This window comes from Armigeres subalbatus, chromosome 2 (genome assembly GCF_024139115.2).
Source record: "Armigeres subalbatus isolate Guangzhou_Male chromosome 2, GZ_Asu_2, whole genome shotgun sequence".
Classification (NCBI taxonomy): domain Eukaryota; kingdom Metazoa; phylum Arthropoda; class Insecta; order Diptera; family Culicidae; genus Armigeres; species Armigeres subalbatus.
In genome coordinates this window covers 398,801,214-398,810,610 of record NC_085140.1, presented here as the reverse complement: position 1 = coordinate 398,810,610, position 9,397 = coordinate 398,801,214, and the positions used below count along the sequence as shown (strand labels likewise).

Sequence of the window (9,397 nt, the reverse complement as noted above, 5' to 3'; positions counted from 1 at the left end):
CTCACCGACGCCCTCATAGATGTCAAGAAGTTGGATGGTTGGGAGGGATGTTGTACGGGAATCATCACTATAAGCAAGTGATAACAGAATGCATTTCGTAAATACGTTGGGAGTTACGTTGCTAAGAAAGTTATTGTAACTCCGTTTTCCTTTGTCGTCCTCTTCCTGGGATGGGGCAAGGTATTTAATCTGTGCCCTGGCCAGTAAGCCTAGGTTCAAGCGCCATTGATCGCTCTTCCGAGATTTATTATATTGTTAACGAATAATTCCATCGGAAATGGCTTCGAAAATTTGGTCGGAATTCCTACGAAAAAATCTTCGGAAATACCTACGGAAATTACTTCATGAGAATCTTCCGAAATTTCTTTAGGAGAATTCCTATGGAAATTTCCGTATTGATATTTTTTTTTCAATTGCATGAGAACTTTTTGTGGAAATTGGTTTAGTTCCTTCGAACTTTATTTTTTAGAAATTTCTTCAACAATTATTTCAGGAGTTTCTTAAATAGATTCTTCCAGTATTCTTATTATTATCATTGGAGTTCTTACGAAATTTCTTTAGAACTTCATCCATGAAATCATTCATTTTTCTTAATTCCTTCGGACATTCCTCCGGAACAAGAAATTCCTTGAAGCCTTCGGATATTCCTTTAAAATTTTGTTTGGGAGTCACTTCTGAGTCAAATTCATTCAGAAATTCTTTTAGGATCATTCGTTAATTACTTTAAGAGTTCTTTCGTAAAATTCATCTGGTCTTTCTTTTGAAATTTCTTCTAGAAACTCTACCGAAAATTTCTTTAGTATTTCCTATTTCATGCTTTAATATATTATCGGAAAAATTCTTCCCACAAATTTCCGGGATAGTTCCTGCAGGAATTTCAGAAGAAATTTCATAAGCTTTTACTAAAAGAATTTCCGAAGGATTTCCTGGAGAAAGTTACTGAGGTATTTCTGATGAAAAGTAATTTGAAAGAAATTCCTAAAAGAATTTCCAAAGAAATTTATGAAAGAATCTTTGAAGAAATTTCTAAAAGAATTCGTAAATGAATTTCCAAAGAAATTTTCATTAAACATTTGGTCGAAGTGACATTTAGTCGAAAATGATTATTTGGTCCACTAGAAACGCAGGATATTTGGTCGAAAGGACACTACGTCGAAGGAAATTTAGTCGAAATCCCATTTTAGATTGAAGAATCTTCGTACATTTGGTCGAATGGCGTTTGGGCGAAAGCGTATTTTCGAATGAATAATCTTGATACATTTAGTCGAATGACGTTCCGTCGAAAGCATAAAGTTAGGTCCATTTAGAATCCGGAATAATAAAATCATCTTTATCTCGGTAACGGATTGACGTACAAATAAGGTTAATACATCAAAACAAGGGTAATTCCCTGTACTTTAAGGAAAAAATATTGATTCAAATCATTTCTTCTTGTTTCTAGTGAAAATTCGCACCTTCTTCTTTATTCCTCTCATCAAAAGTTGCACACCTCCGGAGTCAACTTTCTTGGCACATTTGTTCCACATTTTGGTCATCTGAGTCGCGTCCCGAGCTGTTTTTTCACTTTTCTTAAGTTTCCGCTTCATTACTACCCAAAATGTCTCGATGGGCCGGAGCTTTGGGCAGTTGCGTGGATTTATGTTTTTATCGATGAAATCTTCGTTATTATCGCGGTACCACTGGATGACTTCTCGGCTGTAGTGGCAACTCGCCAAATCTGGCCAAAGCTTCACGGGACCTTTATGGGCTTTATTGAAAATAGACCGCGGTTTTTGAGACATTCCTCCTTGTACAGCTTAGAGTCCATCGTCTTATCCGTCACAAACACTTAGGTCCACAGCTGCACATCCCTTGCCAAAATCATCTGTTTTTTTTGCAAGTTTGTCCAAAAAGCAAACTTAAACTTCGCAAGAACTACTCCTCGTGAAGTCGACATGTAGAATTTTTGGCTAGGAAGCTGTCCGAAATCCATTTTGACGTAGGTTCCATCGTCGATGAGCAGGATTATCAACGTGGGTGTGCAGATTTTTTTCTCTTTTTTCGGCTTCCATCTGGAATAGTTTTTGACTCGCTGCACTAAACATCGTTAAATTTATACCACAGCAAGTGGGCGTCTAGGTAGACAAACCGCTGCAAAAATTATTTTGCAGCGGTCACTTTCTGTGCCGCTGCAATACAATAAATGATTGCGGATTCTAAATCGACATAGCTTTATTTGACAGAAAGGAACTTTAGTCAATAATAATTATTAAAGAAATTATGAATTGCGTTATTACAAAAAGTTACATAACTATTGCTCCAATATTGTCCTAAGAATAATGGATTCATAAAAGAATAAAACACAGGATATTGACTTTGGCGAACCCATTGACGAATACATAGACCGAAATGTCCGGTACAAAGCCATCAGAAAATCGGGCACCATGTCTTCTTCTTCATTTTGAAGAAAATACCCCTCGTGGGTGACGAATTACATAAATATTTTACGAGCGCTGACTTACCCCTCTCGACGTTTTGACAGTTTGTCTGTTTGTTTTTCTCCCTCACCTTGCGTCGTCGTTTCGGTTTTGAATCGACGCATAAATAAATATTAATCCGTATCAAAACTAATATGTGCTAATATGTTTCTTTGTGCGGGGTGTAGTAAATGAGAGCCGCTTCCTTTAAAATTAAACCGGAGAGGATTTAGTTGACCGGAACCTGGTTCGCTGTTCGCTCATTGTCATCGTCAACGAAAAATTGGCAAAAAATGTGTGGTGCACGGCTGCGGAAGCCGAACCGGAGATACGGTTTCACTTTACGGATTTCCGAACGATCCTGGCACGTAAGTACTCTGTAATTGAATATGTATCTGAGAGCACCAAATATTAAGCAGTTAAGAAAATTTGAGGACAACGTCATGGAAAGATACGACATTGTTGTTTCATAAGGGTGAAAGTTTCAAACGTAAACATTGACTTTTTCCGCTGATTCCATTTTTCTCGTTATTTATACTGAGGACACCTGTGGTACTTGTATCATGGTACAAGAGTACAAGAACAATTATTCCAAGACTATCTTTGATGAAGACAATAATTGATATGGTACTCATTTCAAGATTCTTGTACCATGGTACTTATACCACCAGTGTGTCATTAGTATTACATTCATTAGTTTTTAATTACAATTCGTTTTAAATTTTATACGCGGGAAATTTCAAATCACCGCCCTATACTTCAACATGAAGGATTTTGTTGTTTCTCACAATTTCATGTTTTTTTTACTTCTCGAATTCGTCTATATTTCATAGAAAAAATGATTTACATATTGCGCTACGAAATGATATTTAAGCGTGTGGATTAATTTCAGTGTATTTATTTTTTAAAGGTTAACGCAGTGGCTTCATTTCTGTGATCAGGTGGAAATGCGTGAAGCAGGACAAAGCAAGGATGTGTTCAAGTTCCGGCATGTATGCTCAAGGGTTTGAGAGGGCAGCATTTAAGAATCCATTGATCGTATCTTAAGGGTGAGTAAAATATTTGGTGGTACGTGTTTTTTTGTTTTACTCAACATTTTCTTATTCTATAAAAATTAGATTAAAAAAGCATGCGGTTCCCACTATCAAAACGCTGAACCCCACCGCAGTGGAGGACAACGTATTGGATTACGAGTCACAGTACATCGAACTTTTAAGCAGCGACATGACCGTTGATACTGGTGTTGTTGAAGAAGAAATAGATTATGGTAAGTTAAATACTTTGTACTTCATTGATACAGTACTGACTACTACCTACATAGATACCATTCTCGAGTTCAGATCGTGCCATTGTGTGCACTCCACGAATACGACGACTTTTAATGCCCAATGTCCACGTAGCGGTTTTCAAGCTGCGTGCACGCCGCCTCACGTAAGGTACCCAGCATCAAATTGAGTAATGCACACATATACGTGTGCACGACTACATTTGAAGCTGAGTGGACGCGGTGTACACGCAGCTTGAAAAAAAAAACGCTACGTGGGCATCGTGGGCCCTAACTGGTTTTCGGCTCTTTCTTGAAAGCTGTCTAATATATCTTGTACTGCATGGGTTAATGCCACACACAATTTTCTATAGCATCCTAACAAATATTCTACGCAGCTCATAAACTCTGAAATGCTTTTTTCAATGTCCACGCTTCGGACCCATAGAAGATTATCTACAATAGGGAGCGCAGCGACGCATTATGCAAGTTAATCCATGTATTTTCAGCCAAAACGCACCGCTGCATTCACCATTGTAGATGAGCCTTCATAAGGACCATCGGAAGAATCATAGTTTTATACATAGCAAATTTTGTTTCCATCTGTATTGCGAGACGTAGATCAGTTTACCTATAAATAGGTACTTAAATCACCCATATTTGAGTTGATTATGCATTACTAATAATATGGGTGAAATAAACCAAGAAAATTATTAAACTTTACCTATAATCTGAGAAAAATGACATTTACCTAAATATGGGTGAAAAAGTCTACCCATAAATGGGTGAAAAAAAAATTAACAATAATTTTTTTCTTCATTTGGAATAGTTTGCTTTTTTCATAGAGAATCCCTTAAATATCTTTATCTTTCGTGTTTTATTGTAGGTAAGAAGAATATTTTGCTGAAAGTATCATTTGTTATGTTTATAATTTTTAAAATTTCTAGAAAATGGAGACGATGGATTGCAGCAAGGATCCGCTGTTTGCTTCTGTGCTACTGTGCTATGCTACTGTTAGTGCAGGGTGTTGAAAATCGGGGAACATCCGACAACAAGGAAAATCCGCAACATCCGACAACGACATCTGGAAACAAGTTCTTCCGATACTCGTCTTAAGACACGATTCGGATCTTCCAGCACCGAAAGCAGGAAATTAGAAAAACCTCCTGCTAACTGAGAAGAAATAGCAGATACTAAAAGTCCGTCGTTGTATTGAGACGGATCGGTCTCCACATTTTACATCGGGTGGAAGTTGCTCTTTTGAGCACTGTTGAAGAGGAGGTCATGGAAGTCAATCATGATATATGACGGTTCACCCGGAACCAAGAAAACAGTTATTGATCAACCCACTGCGTTAATTTCATAATATGACTTGTACTGGCACCACAACCGTCAGCAGACGAACTACAGTTGTCGGAGTATTTCCCATCACAACAGCGTCCATAGTTATCGAGCGAGTGCTCGATATTTGCTTCATATTTACCAGGGAACACCGGAATTACCAGACGTCATGTTGCTTCAACACAAAACACCATCATATTTACATTATCCGTTAGTCGATCAGCAGTCGCACGAGCTGGTCCTCACTGGCTCTGATGTCACCAACCCTCCGTCACATCTTCCTGCACCCGATATCAAACGTAGGTTCCAGTAACACTTGCTGCTGAAATCTAATTATCCGTGCAACCCTTGTCTATGATGATAAGGAGCAGCTGAGAGGAGTGCAAAAAAAACGTTCGTGCTATTCTCGTTTCTGGTAAGTAATACCTTTGATTTATTATCTAATGAGAGACTATTTGGGCACCACCGCTATTTCCGCCCAACGTTATTTGATTTGAATACGACTGAGTCATGAACGCTGGGGACACGTAGGCCCAAACAGTCATTCTCCGTATACCAATGAATCTCGACACATTCAAGACAAAATTTTCAAAACGACTTATCTGCTTTTGTAAACAAAGAGTCAAACGAAGATTTGACGAATCTAATAGCTCTCCCACGCAAACCAACACCATCAATAGGTAGGTGAAGGATTCCGCTACCTGTTGATGGTGTTGATTTGCGTGGGAGAGCTATCAGATTCATCAAATCGTCGTTTGAATCTTTGTTTACAAAAGCAGATAAGTCGTTTTGAAAATTTTGTCTTGCATTCTTTCTTTTCTATTTACATATTGCTTGTTTCAGACTAAAGAGCTTGAATGATTGTCTTTCAGCATTCAGAAAAACCGGTCGGCCAGTTAAATCACCAAAACGGTAAAATTTTAAACTTCATAATTCCGCAGCTGGAGGTTGCCAGGATAGTGCAGGGGTGCAGGGCGCATGCTAGTACCGTACATAGTGTACTCTCGTGTGTATTGAATATTTTCGGAGAATGCACGAAGAAGCACAGCAGTCCTCCCAACCCCTCTGCTGGGCGTCCGGAATTTCTATAATTGCGGTACCATCGCACTCGACATATTCACAGGTAAAACTCAATTATGATACACTACCGCTATCTCAAAATTAATAATATTCTTTTTGTCACAGAATTCCAAGCGGTGGTCATGAATTCAGATGCCAACCGCTGCACAGTTCTTCGTTACAATCCACAACGGATTCTAGATTAGCGGGAATGTACAGCAGAAGCCATTTTCTCATCTCACAACGTGAAATTCGGACGACCGCTTCTGTGCGTGTGTAGCCAAAGACCCAGCACATTAGTATACTGCAAAACTCCGAAGGCCGATAAAGTTCTACGGTGTGTTCCTAAAAGCTTCAACCAGTCGTAGAAAAAAATACTTTTCCGGGAGCTCCAACATAAACATCTTCTCGATAATCGATACTATTTACATGCTGCCTCACTTGTCGTAACCGGATCATCCTCGTGGAAGTGGCCGTATAATGGTGACCTGAAGAATAAATAGATCGAATAAACTGGAAAAGGAGACAAAATCATACAACAAGATGCAAGATGTAGAAATCGCAAGATGGAAATGTAACGAGACGCGAAAGGGGAGGCTGATATTCCGTTTTGCATCAAGGGCTGGTATTTGATGTTGCTATCGCAGACTTTGAAGTTTGGTAGGTTATTTAGATAATTGAAATTTAATGATTAGACGGCATAATGAATCGCCTGCTTTTCGCGTGCTTACAGCGGCACATCAGGAGTTAACTTTCTGAAATCAGTATGGCGAAAGGCATCTAAGGTTCGATTTCTCAAAATTAAGCACCTTTATCGAAAAAATATTCGGTAGGCGTAGTAGAGGACACCATCCTACATAACCGGTACCACATATTTTTTCATGAAAAGTTTCTAGTTTCGAGAAAACCCGCTTTAGATGTCTTTCGCCATACAAATTTCTGGCGGTTAACTCATGCTAGCTATTTTGCGCATATAATAAAGCGCTTGGATGTGGCAGCGGCGGGTAGAAAATCAGCCACTGCTAATAATTCATTGACGATTTGATTATATTTTCCAGGTCTTGGTGCGGCCGGTCGCAACGGTTTGACCGATCGATCGAATAACATCCGGCGCAGCCATCATGGGTCAAGCTGTCACTATATATTATATATTATTGGATCCTGGTGGTCCTTTTATTGTCAGTTTACGTGATTCGGTGCTTGCTGCGATTGATCTTCCAACTAAGGAACTGAATGATATTCCCGATATTCCAGTTCGCCTGATATTGATACCATCAGATCCTGTATTGCCATTAATGATGAGTCTCCCAACTGCTGGTAATGCAGTAATAGCCAATCATCAATCAACAAAATAACTCGAACTATTCAATGAATATGTAGAACATGCGTATTAACAAAAATAAAATTATTGTTTGATATGTATATATTTTTTTAAATATTTTTTATTTTTCTTGATTTTTTTTCAAACCAAGACAAACAAATATTACCCATACTTAGGCCAATTTCACTTATAATGGAGTACCCATTAATAGGTAAACATTACCAATATTTATATGAACCACTAGTACTCAAATATGGGTAAATGGTATTTCACCCATAAATTCGATCAATCAATCAATCAATCAAAGCAATTTTCGTTATCAGAACCCAATCAATCAATCAATCGCTTAATCCAAGCAATCAATCAACTCAATCAATCGATCGATTAATCAATAAATCATTCATTTAATCAATCAACTGCCGTCATACGCATATTTGTCCCATGTTTACTGGGAATCCTATGTACATGGGGCAGTTATGCGTATAACGGCAGTCCATTAATCAATCAAGCCTCAACTCATTAAATCAATCATTCAATCAGCCCGATCGCAATAGCAATCAACAAATCATCCACTTTGTGGGTAGTGTAAAAAAATCCATTCAGTTTTTGTGGTTCTTGTATAAGTAGGGCCCTCCTTAGCCGTGCGGTAAGATACGCGTTTACAAAGCAAGTCGAAAGGTTCGATTCCCGATGCTGAACTAAGTTTTATTATAATTTTGCTTTAAAATTTTGTGTTGGAATTAGAAACAATTTTTACTTATTTTCTTTAAAATGAACATTTAGATTGCGGAGACGATCCAGCCTAGGGTTGAATGTCTCCTAAATAAAGACATAACAAAATTTGGGTTTAATTGATATGCAATATTGGTTTCCAGTATTATTGGATTGAACCGCTACCACCATACTGGTCAAACAACTTCACAATCTGATGTGCGCAATGCTAGGTTAGCGAATGGAACTTTCTATTGCATATTGTCCCTACTAGTGCAATACAGATACTCATTAGCGCGCAAGTATGTGAATATACACCAGCACGCGTAGATCAAAATTTTACCACCATGGTATTGTACACTGTTATTCACCTGCATTACCATGGGTACTGCGGCAGCGGAAAATAAATCGACAAACGCTCCGCTGCCCGGTACAGAAAGTAAAAACACTGGAAAAGTCTATGCCTGTGCCTGAGCAGATATATGCAATCGGACAGAAGGGCTCCGATCCTTCCATTCCATTGGTAGAGGAAAAGTGTGGAACAAGATTATGGTTCTTACTACGAGTAGGGGGAAAGACGGCTTTGGCAGGTTTTGTTCTATTATTGGCAAGGGGGTTTTTGTCGACCAAATTTTATGAAATTTGGCTACAATATTCTTTGATATGCAAAGAATGTTTAGGCCAAATTTGAGCTTAGTTGGTCAAAAAAAAACCCCTGCCAATAATAGAACAAAACCTGCCAAAGCTGTCATTCCCCCTACGTAATAAACAGTATAGTAAAATCGAACCTTACCTCTTAAAACAAAATACTCTGGACGGAGTCAGGTGTGTATAAATAACGGGTAAAATTTCCTTAAGTTGTCGTTCTATCAGATAAAATGGAATGGATTTTGTTAGCTTTCAGTTTGTATGTTTGTATTTAACAGAGAAACCGTTAGGCGAACATTTGTCTGAACATGAAACTTAAACCTATAAGGCACACAAGGCTCACAGCCGAAATGGTGACAGATTTCGCCGCATGGTTGCAGCCATCCTGGGCACAATAGCACTCCTCCCAGTAGACCCCGTTCTCGTAGACGCCCCAGTTGCACATGCCGGTGACACCACTTTCCGATACCGAGGCGCACCGTCGAATCACCTCCGGATCTTTGCTGCTCCCAACCATGTAGTATCCTGTAATACATAGCAAAAATAAATATCACTGATAAATAAACATAAGGGTATCTTACCATGTTCATTTTTGTC

At 38.6% G+C, this 9,397-nt stretch overlaps 2 long non-coding RNA genes across 2 annotated transcripts; both read left to right on the top strand.

The window, feature by feature from the left end:
* Positions 1-2,572: 2,572 nt before the first annotated feature.
* Positions 2,573-5,442, top strand: LOC134217516 (uncharacterized). Its single transcript, XR_009981072.1, has 4 exons — positions 2,573-2,824; positions 3,367-3,505; positions 3,575-3,723; positions 4,668-5,442. It is a non-coding gene; the product is annotated as an uncharacterized LOC134217516 (long non-coding RNA).
* Positions 5,443-5,900: 458 nt separating this feature from the next.
* Positions 5,901-7,501, top strand: LOC134217514 (uncharacterized). The gene is made up of 3 exons (XR_009981071.1): positions 5,901-6,184; positions 6,247-6,780; positions 7,179-7,501. It is a non-coding gene; the product is annotated as an uncharacterized LOC134217514 (long non-coding RNA).
* The last annotated feature ends 1,896 nt before the right edge of the window (positions 7,502-9,397 follow it).